We start from the raw sequence: 13553 nt of genomic DNA on the forward strand, positions 1-13553 counted from the left end.
TGGTGTCAGAGAAAGAAAAGCTGATACCTCTCATTCGTGGAGCCCTGCAGAGGGATCATAGCTCTGGATGTGGGTAGGCCTTTGTGTACCAATAGGATACGACTCTGGGATGGTTTGCGTCAATTGGAAATGTGCATTCCATTTAGAGGAAAAAAAAAGGGGGTGAAGAACAGACAGTTTCAATACCAAATGCGGCGATTGCCTTTCAACAACATGGATTCACTAACCTGACAGAAATTAAAAACAGTAGTGAACGGTTAGTCAGACGTACAAGAATATGACGACGCTCGCTGATGATAAAAGCATTCTGTGGTGACCGGAGAACATCAGATTAAAACTGTCAGGGGTGGAAAAAGTTGAAATGCTCCACAGACTTGCACGCATTAAACATGGTAGTGCAGCTGTCAGATGTAGTTTTTCAAGATGGGTTTTAATCAGGTTAAATGTGTTCCTTTTAAATCATTAATCATCAAAGTTATAATGTCAGTCATGGAAGGAAAAAGTCTTTGATGGCTGTTTCAGTATACAGCTAGCAAAAGCTATTAGTTTTTACAATACATTTATAATTATTCAAACAATGTAATTATAGGCCGTGTGATGATTATGGTACACCAGGGTATTTAGAAATTCTGATAGTACAATATTCAATATCGACACTGATGCTGTATTGAGCATCTCCATGCCATTATCACGTGCCACCAGAGGTCAGTCTCTACTAACAGGCGGCTGAGCTATAAGATGGTGACTGCAAGTGGTGGGGATAATGTTACAAGACAAAGCCAGCTACCACAGTGAGAGGCAGCAGGGAAACATAGTGGTAGAGCCACCTTGTTTTTACATTTAACTCTGTGAATTAAGGATTTTTTTTTGACCAACCAGGGATTGCATATTGTTGGAATAGTGGAAAGACTTACTAAGATGGTTTCTGTAGAGTATGAGCATGTTTTATAATGAGGCAATGAAGCTAGTATTAGTTCTGAGAAAAAGAGAAACTTGAACTCAGAAGGTGTATGGTTGTATTTTTCTGTTTAATAAGGAAATGCAATGTAAAAAATATTTCCTTCTTCTTTTTGTTTATTTTGTTTATTTATCAGACAAAAAATAGCTAAAGGACCTTTTGAAATGTCACTGCTTAGGTGATTGTGTTGTTTTTTTTATACTATAGTAAAGCAGGCTGTTATAATGCACAGTGCGTTTTTCTACGAAACGTAGTGTGCCAAAATGCGTTCATATCCTATGTTATCATCCACAAATTTGAGAAGGCTGCAATCTCGTAACCAATGTGCTGATGGGAGTAAATAATTAAGGTGGATTGAGTCCTGTGAGGAAGAGGTTGGGGTGATGGATTGGTCACCTAAACACAGGAGACAGGTGTTCAAAACTGTGTGTACTCTGACTTTTTGTAATGTTTGTCATCACCATATTTCTTTTCCTAAAATTAACCACAGTAACCTAACTTGAGGTAATGTATCAGAGGTAATGAAGGATGGGTCATGCTTTCACCAAAAAGAAGTAAACGGCTAGCACACCAGGCAGCGCACACAAAAACAATCATACACTGTATACCCTGTGGAAATGTCAGGAAGGTATGAAAAAATATGCATCGCTCAAGCCTTGCAAGTATTACCAGGGTGCTTCTACTAATAGCTTTCATTTTGAAAATGTGCATATACCCACTTTACCTAAAAGACAAACATTAGTACTGTGTTATTTGGCTTTACCAGAGGAGTTCAGATAAGAACTAAACTTCAGAGTTCTCAAGCATCACTTTTAAAAAATGCAGCACTACAGCAGACCAAATGTAGGCAATGAAATTCAAATGTATTTTCAAATGTCCATGCAAAGTCCTGTAATACTTACAAATGAGAGAAGAAAATCAAAAGGTAGCAACAAATCCATGTCAGACTTGTTTACACAAAAGTGTGCCATAAAGAGAGTTAAGAACACATTGCTCTAATATCTTTCTCACCAAACAGAATTTCACAGTCACAATTGCACAGTCCAGCTTTCCATTACTTTAAGATATTTTTGAAGATTTTCTGGGTCATTTGGAACACACCACGATCCAATTCTTACTTAGTGCCCAGCAGAGATCTACACATAAACAGACTCCTCTTTTAATACTACAAACACCAGAGACTTGGAGGAGTCCTGAGTTGAAGGTGATGGATGTCAGTTAGGTTGATAAACAGCTATAGTTTCCAGCTCTCTTTTCCAAGCTGTGACTTCATTGTGGAGGTTTATGTGTTTTAAGAAAAAATGGGTTCAGTGTGACTCAGGAGCGCAATCCGAAGAGGAAATCTGGCACCTGAAATGTTTAAAGTACTGAGAACTGGAGAGAGTGACACATGTAACATGCAAATCTCACATCCTTTGTAAAATACAATAGTTCTGGGAATGATGAAAACAAAGAGGTTATGTAGAAATGGCCCTTTTAGTTAATATTTACCCCAAATAGCCTATTTAAGTCGATCATGCCAAAAGTTGAGTAATGCCAATGAAAAAAATTTGGCAAGAATGGCTGGCATTGTAAAACATCATTGTACAATATCCCAAATGGAATGACGAATCTGATTGCATGACAATTGCACCATAATGCACAGTATGCTTTTAAATATCTTGCGGGAAGCAACATTTTCTTTGGATGTTGCCGCCTTCATTACTCACTTACTGTGCTATTCACTATACTTTGGTAGTTAGAAACCACAACTTAGTTTGCTTGTGGTTATGGCAATGGCATCAGATACATCTTTGTTGCTCCAAAGCCAATGTGACTGTTCCCCTCCCTTGTTACATGTAGCCAAGTGTGAAGATGAATTTATTAGCCTTCAGTTTGTTATTGTTTCCTTTAAAATATTTCAGACTTCTGCATGCCCAATAACAGGCTTTTCAAAATCCAATCAAATAAATCAAACATTATTCACACAGTGCCTTATTTGCATACTTCTAGTTCAGGGCACATAGGAGGCACCAGCATACATTCTTCTTGGGAAACCGGTGGCATGACTTTGAGGCATGCATTTTTCCTCCCTTTGGTTGGTGCATCACCTTGATCTCGACTCCAGACTGAAGTAATAGGCCTTCCCTGTAGTGCTGCCATGAGGTTGAAATTTATGGTTTTAAATGAAGATTCTCAACTATTGAGTGGATTGCAATGGAATGTAGTTCACACATTCATATTCTCCTCAGATCAAGTGTTGATGTCTTTACAACTAGTGCTATCATCAGGTCAAAATTTCAGTTTTGTGTTTTTTTTCAATGTTCAAATACTTGCAAAAATGACATTCTTATCAGCCTTGGCAGCCACACTAATTGCAGGAAAAAGGTTTGCATTCAATGGTTCAGCAAACCACAGACTTGATACATTTGTACATTATTTTGTAGCAGATACATTGAAACTTTATGTTTCTCAACGATGCAGTGGTAATGGTGTAGTTGGGTTAGGCACAAAAAACACTTGGTTATGGTTAGGAAAGATCATGTTTTGGCCCCAACACCCAATTTTGGTGGCACAAAAGCCCCTGGAAAAGCAAGGATGGGTTGGTGAAATACGAGCAGGTTCAGTGGCTCAAATGCTGCTAGGAAACATTGTAATGTGTTTGTGAAAAACGCTCAGGCTCCATGCCACAAACACAGGTGAGAACGCCGTGAGGGGTCACCAAAAGATAAATGGTGCATTGTTGTTTCTTACTCTTGATCAAGGGTCTGCAGCTTGGCAGACATCTCTCCTAGGCGACACTCTATCCACCATCCCCTCCACCTCCAGATGACAAAGTGAGCTTATATGTATCTCTTCAGAAATGTTGATATGATAGGTATGAAATGTGCAGGTGTAACATATTTGTGGTGTGGAGAAATGAGCAATGCCAACATTTTTTTCTGGCTACTGGGCAGCAGCTGAACTTTGTATTCAGTGCTAATTATTTAATGTTATGCTAATACACTAAACAAAGAAGGTGAACATGGTTAACATTATACCTGCTAAACATCACCATGTTAGCATTGTCATTGTGAGTAAGTTAGAATGCTGACATTAGTATTTAGATAAAAGCAACACTATGCCTTTAAGCACAGCCACACAGAGCTGCTAGCATGGCTGTAGACAACTCTTCAGTCATGCTGCCTAAAAAAGAAAGATTGCAGTTTCAGACGTTTTCTTCAAGAGTACTCAGCATAGCAATTTTCACTGTCAAAATATTATACTGTTTCCTTCGCCAAACAGAGGTCACTTAGATTTCGCAGTCAGTGACTTCATTTATTTTCGTCTCTTCCCCTTAATTTAAACACTTGTGTGATCTAAGTTTATTTTCTCTCTGCAAACTTCAGACAGGATGCATCTTCCAACTATGCACGTTTATTTGACCTGATGACACAGTTTGAACTTGATGTATGTAGCCACTCTAGCTGCAGAAAGATTTGGAAAACTGAGACAGTTCTTGTGCAGAAATAGATCTTCACAAGCAAAATAGGTCTTCTGTGAACCAATGTCAACTTTTACACATTTTATGACAAAAATGTGCATTTATTGGCTCACGTTGTTTTGGATCACTTCCACTGAAATTGATGAATTATGTAAAGAAATGGCATCATGATGGTATCTCTCTGACTCCTAAACCACAATGTCCTGCCTAAAAATCCTGTCTAAAAATCCTGATCTTCCTTGTAAGACAGGACATACAGAACAGAACATTTCCTGTCATACTGAGATGGACTGTTACAGGTAGTAATTTACAGCGTTTGAGTCACTTGACAGGCTTCACTTAACAGAACAGAGCTTCATGAATTGGTCTCATAGGTTTTGTTAGGAAATTGAGAAGTCAACAGGGGAGCAAGAAAACCGTGGAAAACATTCAAGCTGATCTGCACAGACCATTAATCATAAAATTGCAATGCTGCAGGAGTTCCAGTTTGACATTCTGGCTTCGAAGAAAGTTCTACCTGGAAAGTGACACACAGATGCTGTCCACTAGTCATCCTACACTTTCAACAAAGTGGTTCTATTACGAGAACTTTTATAGTCATCAAGACTTTACGGTAATCTGGACCACCAGAATCACTAAAGTGGCCAATGTAACAGTACAAGAACTACATTGTAGGTATTATGTGATAATACCATAGACTGAATATAAAGATGGACAACATGACAGCTCCCAAAAAGTGAAGGCATAACATCTTCATCGCCCCCTGGTGGCTGGCCAACTGGTTCTCATCCTAAAGTCGTCAAATACTGACGATCCCGATGGCAAAAGCCACCTTTCAGGTTCTCATGATACACCGCTCGACGTTGTGAACTGGGAATGCGTCCTGACTGAACCATTCGCAGTGTTGTCATTTGCTGCTGGACGGCCTGCCGGCACCTGCTGCGGCAGCATGATATGCAGACGGTCTGTATCAAATGAGAATGCTGCCAGAAGTCTGCATCCACTTGATATACTGCTGGACAGTGTCAAGAAGTGATGATGCCAGTTACGATGTAATAGGAATGCGGAGGTCACTATAGAGCGGGCAGGAGGGGCAGACTGTCAAGCAGTCCACTGTTTGCTTCCCATCTAAATGTTATGTTTTTTTCCACACCTCACCATGTGGCTTCTTTGGCCGAAACCTAACCAAGTGTGCCAGCATGCGCATTAGTTGACGTCCAGGTGTTGGTTGCCAAGTGCATTTGTTGCCTTAACATAACTACATGTGGCATATTACCACCTTGTACTTGTGCTGACAGCAAATTTAGTTTTAATCAGTTATTTGACGCTATAAAAAGGGTGTCTGACATCATGATTGACAGCTCAATATCCAAGTATGCCTATGATCAATGGCGCTGCTTGTAAGTTGTCGGATAGGTGTATATTTCCTCGATATCGTAGAAATCACTACTGCTCAGACTTTCAATCCAAATATTGCCACAAGTGCAAAAAGAAAGTGGCCATATCAGGGGTAATTTTGCTTTATTTTTGTGCTATGGGAGTAAGTGGAGACGTTATCCATCTTTACATACAATATTTAGATAATACGTATTGTCTACAGACTCTAGTATGTAGAAGCACAAAGAGTACTTGTTTCCAGGAAACCACCTGTTTGCGCTCAAATCATCTAATTCCACTTTCATATAAAAATGGCTCACATACCTTGGCTAAGACCCGACATTACATCAAAGTGAGATAACCAATGTTTGACTTGTTCTCCTCTCAAAGGTTTATACGTGACCTGTGAGAGTCAGATTTGTTGATACATGATTTGTAAATTCAACACAACAAAATATTTCCTGGGTGATATTATGCTTGAGATCATAACAGCATCAGGGAAACACTTCACTGTTATTGTCATAAAGGATACAAAATCAGACAATTCTGCTCAAAATTTAGACCTGCCAAACATTTGTTTGTGTGCTTAGCCAGTATACTAAGCGGAAGGATGAACAGAGGAACTCTTGTTTACTTTCTCCGTTGCCTGCAGGACTGCTGGAGGACAGCAGGCTGTGAGAACCCCATTAATTGCCTGCTGCTTGCTCATGTTTAGCGAGGGTCAAACAGTGCCAGCTTTATGCAGCGTTGCTTGTCAAAGTGATGTAATCAGGCCTCCAGTTAATCCAGTGGCCTGAGACTTATCCCCACATGTGTACTTGAACTGTTGGACTTTAACACAAGCAAAATGTCCCCAAATTGAATATCTTAAAATACAAAATTGGGGTTCTGAACTTAAAATAAGGGTATAGTCTAAACAGGACTAGTAATAGCAGTGTTTTCCTACATTTATATTGACTCAAACCTACCTACATTTAGGTTAATGGGTGGAGGATTACATAAGAACAATCACCGTTTTGCTTCCATCCTCTTCTCTCACAATTGCATTTTCATTTCTGAGATGCAATCACTTGCTAATGACTTCCAGATTTCCATTTTCCTCCTCGTGCTGATGAGATGTTTGGAGTCATGGCAGAGCAGGAAGATATATTGAGCAAATTTATAAGCGCTTAAGAACTGGGAGAATTCTGGGCTCATTTTACAGAAAACGTGTGCAAGTATGACTAAGAAATCTAGAGGGAACAGCAATGCAGGATCTAGGGAAAGATTGATGTGTATGGACAGTGGAAGCAAGCACCATGGCCAGTGTTGTGCGAGAGAGAGAACAAAGTGAGAGTGAGATCTCTTCAGTGTAGCGGAGAGAAGGAGGAGGAGCTCTGGCCTTGGGTCCCTGGGCACAGAAGGTGCTGCAGCATTGCTGAGGCTCCACTGCCGGTGCAAACACTGAACTTAACAAGTTTATGGTCAAGTTATTAACCATCTTAAATTACTGCATCAATTTCACGCCAAAGCTCCCTTCACCAGTGATGTAGAATAACTAGTGCTAGTTTATTCTGCTTTAAACTTGTACTTCCCTTCATTTCAGAGGGGCACATTATACATTTTACTCCACTAAATTCATTTTATTTTATTTTGGATTTTTAAGTTACTGCAAATTAGAATTTTGAAAACAATCCTTTTTACAGTAAATATTAAATTACCCAAATGATATTTAAAAACCTGTAAAAAATCAACTTTACCTCAACCAGCCACACTGCTGCTTACATGTGAATGTTTTTTTTATCTGTCCTTTACAATAAGTACCTTTATAATAAGTAGGCCATCTTGTACTTTTGATATGCCAACTTTACGGCCTTGTTAAGGCTGCCAGCCCAAATTTGTTTTTTGGCAGAAAGTCTGGACAGCTAAAAGTCAAATGAAAAGTGATTTTTGTAAATCAAATCCAAACTACACTTGGAGGTGGTTTTACATGCAATTACAATTAGATTTCTACAGATGTGTCTTAGTTCAGATTTCCTTGCTGCTCAAATCGTATCTCAAGGTGTCTTTTGTGTCACTCACAAAATGACACACAATGTCAAATCAGGAGTGACGAAAGTGCTGAACAGAATCTACAGTGCTACTAGCACCGTGCAATGGAGGACAACATGGGTAACAACAGTCTGTAGACAGATGCCAACAGAGGAGACTTACAACTGACTTGATGGTGGGTGAAGGTTGAGAATGTTGGAAAAACCCACATCACCAGCATGCCTATGTACTTAATGACACCACAACAGCTCATGCAGACTGGTTGTTGATGTCTGGACACGCAAATCTGATCACTTGCAAAATGAAGACAACAGCACAACAGTGCAGACAATCTGTTTTGAAGATCTAATTTGAGAAGCAAATCTAATAATGCCTGCAGTTTGAACGTAGCCTAAGTACAGTTTACTGCCAATAGTTAAGCACTTTTACTTAAAGCCAGTTCCAGTTGACTGATTCATCTGGCATCATGTCATGAAACAGCAGTTTCTCGGTTAAAATAAAAAAACGACCAATGAACTGGCAGTGGTGATGGGGTAGCAGTTTATATAAAGTCAGACATTCCAGTTAAAACACTTCATGCTGCTTCTATTCCAAAATGCTTTGAATTTTTGGCTCTTAAGATAACTGTGGGGACAACTGACACCCTATCGTCAGTCTGAATTTATAGATCCTCTTTAGCTCAGCTCTCTGCTATTAATAAGCTGTTTGCTCAAAAGATGCTCTGCGCTTTGTCTCATTGTGGCGTTTCACAGTGGCGCTTTAAATAATCAGCACGGTTAGGAACATATCGTACTGGTTTTGAACTGCTTGTGGGAAGATAAATACATCAGAGTTCACATAGGAATTCTTGATAAATAGCTCTGTTTGCACTCTTTCTCTCTTCCGACAACACGCCATGTGAAATTACTTTTCTTTGACCCACATATTTCTCTTGCTGTTGTCTCTTGTCTTTTTTTCTCTCCCCCACTCACTTGAGTCCACTGCTTATCAAAAGGAAAGGATTTTATTGACTTTGTAGTATCACATTAGACGATTTAACCTATTAAATCAGAGTATGGATTCTAAATAGCCTCATTGTACCTAAGTCGAAAACTGAATGTAACAGGGAAGTAACAATATGTTGCATTGCATTCAGTTTTGCAACAAAGGGTAGGTATTTTGGTCATTTTGCTAACAAGGGTGATGGTGTTACTAATAATCCCCCTTTTAAACTGCCTACTTAATACAATGTTATGTCTAATCACTTGGTTACTGGTTTACTCCTGACCTGGGAGATGGGAGAGAACTGGTGCCGAAGCAAAAGCCAGACATACACAGAATCCAATCCATCCATGGCTTCTAGGCACCCAAGGATTAAATGCACAAGTGCAGCTAGAAAGAACAAGCCAGGATACCACCACATCCAACTAAATTCTGGAGGATGGTCAATTATTTAAAAAATGTCACCTCCTCCTTACCTCTTCAAACATTAATTCTGATGCTCATATTCTGTAGCATTAAGTCAAGATGAGACCGGCTCAGCTTTCACTAAGTTGTGTGCAGCTGGCCATTTGTTTAAGACTACAGGGACCCCTCCTCCACATAGCAACAGCCATACACACAAAGCCAGTGTAGTTATTTGTTCTTTATTCAGTTTTTCACGTTCAGTGCACATTCTGTTTTTAAGGACAAGCAGGCTATATATTTTGGTAAGTCAATGGGTGCGGACAACTTGGGTCATTTCTTTTTTCACTTGTTACTCTAGAATACATAGCATATATTCTTAACCTCTCCATGTTATCTTGCACAGTCCAACATGTCTGGAAATTGTCTCTTGTAGTCCCCTTGCATAAAACAAAGATAGAAATTATATCATCCAGACTCCAAGTTGTCCTGCATGTCAAAAATCCCAGAGAGCAATTCATAGTAGCATTTCGGTTGTAACTTTATTCTTGAATGACTTAATTATTTTTTTGTAGAAAAGGGAACATTGGCCTCCATATTTATATTTTTCACAAGCATTTAATACAGTTGATCATTCCTTGCTTTCACAGATTATCCCCTGTCTGCCTGAGGAGGAGGCCTGTCACTAACTATTTATCAGATTGACTGGTGAGTTCCTACAGGTTACATTCAATTTTGGGACCTGTATTGTTTACCATTTACATAAATGAGATTGTCACTACTGTGTCTGACTGCTAGTAAGGCACTGGATACAATCTCTCTTTACAAATGACTTCCTCAACTTCTACAGAAAAGGACAGTGCTTTGATTGATTAAGAAGACCCCTCAAGGGGTTTCATGACCTCAGCAATGTTTTTTCCCTCGGTCAAATGTTCAATGTGCATTTCCCTGGGTCCATTTGTTGAAATCAACCCCCTGCAGCCTATGGCCTGCTGATGTTATACTCCTTGAAAACTATGCCTTCAAATGGGCAAGACAGCTTTCCTGACATTAGACCGTGATATCTTCACAGTGTCTCAAAGATTTTTTATCATTCAAACTGCATTTGAAATGCCCATATCCCTTTGTTATTTTGCAATTTTAATAATGAAATTAACTTTAATTAATTTAAATGTAATTATTTAATTCATTTTAATAGTGACATTAACCCTAGCTTGGGAATCAGGGGGGCTACCTGTCTGACAATAATTCTGCAAATAGTAGTCTTTTCTGAAACGCTCTTGGTGCAAAGCTAAATAATGAGTTTTTTTTCATTGTGAATTATCACTTGCCCTATTCCCTGAGATCTGCAACCCTACAGGATGGCCTGCACTAACCTCCAGGCAGAGATCCTCATCAACCCCTTTGCTTAGTAGGACATACCTGTGGACAGCTGCAAAATGGAGAAGTAAATCTTCCCAACAACCAAGTGAACAACTTGAAAACAGATTTGCACTACTGCTAGAGGACCCTGGATCTCTGTCAGATGACCTGGATAACCTCTCATCTGCACACACCAAGGGAAGGACTAAGAGTGTTTCTGAAAGCCAATGGATACAGAGAAAGCTAGTGACTGAGTCTTCAACTCTAATTTTGTATGGTTTTGTTGCAAATTATGTAAGAAAGCATGCACATTAAGAACACCAAAATGTAAAGCTTAAGCTGATATGGTCTCAGACAAGACAGTACGAATTCTGGCATACCAAACTGTGAAAAACATTAAAACATTAAGCAACAATCGGAAGTACTGAAACAAGATGTTACTGATCTATTGAACACACCCAGCTCCTTGAATACAGCTGTGTTTATCAGTGGCCCTCCACCAACCAGTTACACAGGAGTTGAAAGATTAAGCAGATTGTTAGCTCTGAACACCTGGCCTAGACTGGATGCACCCTCCATTCAGTGCACTTCATTGACAATTTGAACTGCAGACATCTTTTTAAGACCAAACTTTGCCTTAACAAGTCAGGACAAAAAAGTTTCATGGCTGATCCATTTTACTTCCTGTGCCACCCATTTGTGTCCACCGCAAAGTACAAGAGACAAGAGTAATGTAAACAATGACAAGATGTAACACAACACCCCAGAAACCATGAAAGAGAGCCACTTAAGCCCCGCCTGAGGAGAGCTGAAAACATGAAGGACATCAGAGCAAAGAGAAAGATTCTTAACCCCACAGGCAACTACCATCTACAATATTTATGCAGACAACTGTATTACCGGGTGACGTTTGTCCCAAACAAGCACTGAGCAGGTGCATTGAACAAATCAGTGATCAGATTTGTCAACATCTTCTTCAATTAAACAAAGACATAATGAAAGCAATTCTTTTTTTATCCCAAGAGGAGTGAAAACAAAGTTCTGCGCTTAAGACGCTAACCTTACAGACCATAAATAATAAATGGACTCAGATACAAGTTTGAAAGGCCACATTTAGAGAATGTCAAAATAAGCCTCCTATCAACTTAAGCATATATGAAGAATTAGAGGACTTGTGACTCCGCACCATTTGGAAAATCTTGCCCATGCATTTAATTAGGCTACTGTAATGGTGGCTGTAAAGATTTTATTTAAAACTGTAGAGCTGATCCAAAACACTACTGTGGGTCCACACTAATACTAGACAAGTCCACTCTGTCTAATGCTATTAGTGAGAGGTGTCACAGAATACAAATATCTTGGCATCTGGCTCAACAGGAAACTCAGATTTAAATTTCAAATAGTAATGCTTGTCTAAAAACTATGACAGTAGCTCTGCACTACTCTACTACACTACTGCTCTGCAGTAGCTAAACACAGTTTATCTCTGACGTATAAAAATGGAATTGTTGAAGCAGATCCAGATCAGTTCTGCATTATGGGGATGTCATTTATCAACACGCCGCTGCCTCGACTCTGAGGCCACTAGACTACGTTCACCATTCTGCCCTCAGGTTTATTACTAGAGATAATTACAACACTCACCGCTGTATTCTGTATGCTGAAACTGTTTGACCTTCCCTGACTAAAAGATGTAATAACCACTGGTGCTCACTTATCTACAACACCCTAATTGGAAAATTGCCATCCTATATCTCATCTCTGCTGGCCCTGTGGCCCATACCTAATGACTCCCAATGATTGGCTGATGCTCCACAAACCCCCATGTTGAGACACTTGTACCTCTCTAGAACATCTCATTAAAAGATTAGCTTGGCTTTTCTTTTTAAGGGGGGGCTGTGTGAGATACTTATGTATAGATAGTGTATTACATCCTGTACCTTGTGGTCAGCAGTTTGTAAAAACATAAGGGGCATGCACCCCACAGCTCAGAATTACCATGTTATAGAGGGGCTGACATCAAAATGTATTTTAGCCACTTTAAAAAATGGCTCCCTACAAACAGAATATCCATCCAAATGGATGATGTTTTGAGCGTTTTTTGTTTTTTTTTATGCAAAGGTTTGTTTCAGTTGGATCTGCTAACTACTTTTTGACCCAAACAGCTGACCTACAGCAGATGAGATATGTAATTCCAAAGGAAAAGGCTGTAATGGCGAGGTAAAGCAGTGAAAAAAAATCTAAATATAGCATCCACTAAGACTTATATTGATAGGCCTTCTTTTAAAGTGGCTAAAATACAATTTGATATCAAATACTGTGGGATGAGCGCCCTGTCTGTTTTTGCAAACTAGGAGTGTGCCGACCGCCAGATACTGTATGTAATACAGTGACTATACATAAGTATCTTACACAGCCCCACTTCAAAAATCAACCCTTTACCTTTCTCTACATGCTTTCACCGAGCCAGCACATTGTTTATTGTCTGATTTTTATTAATTTTCTTATATATGTGTTGGTCCATCTTTGATTCTGTAATTGTATCTAAATGACAATAAGGTGCTGTAAAAGAGCAAGTAGACAAACTACCCTATATAGATAAAGGTTAAATTTAACCACACACATAAGTTTATGGCATATTCATGTCTTTTTCGCATTAAAACGGGATGAGAACATTTGTTTACACAGTTATGAAATAAAGCACCGAGGCTGTAATATATTGTCAAGTTAAGAAGAGAATGTACTGCACTTTGGACTCTGATACAAGAACACCATCATTGGAAACACACTGAGGATAGGTGCAGTTAGCAGGAATGATATGTTGAAGAATACCAAATGTTCCAGAGGAGAATTTCCTGCTCGTTATTAACTCCAGGTTTTTAGCTGGCATCCAGCTTCTGTCTGTACACCGACAGTTTTAAGCACTCAGGGTAAATGAGTGTGATGCAGCCATGGTGAAGGAATAAAATTTGTTGACGT

Source organism: Plectropomus leopardus, chromosome 15 (genome assembly GCF_008729295.1).
Source record: "Plectropomus leopardus isolate mb chromosome 15, YSFRI_Pleo_2.0, whole genome shotgun sequence".
Classification (NCBI taxonomy): domain Eukaryota; kingdom Metazoa; phylum Chordata; class Actinopteri; order Perciformes; family Serranidae; genus Plectropomus; species Plectropomus leopardus.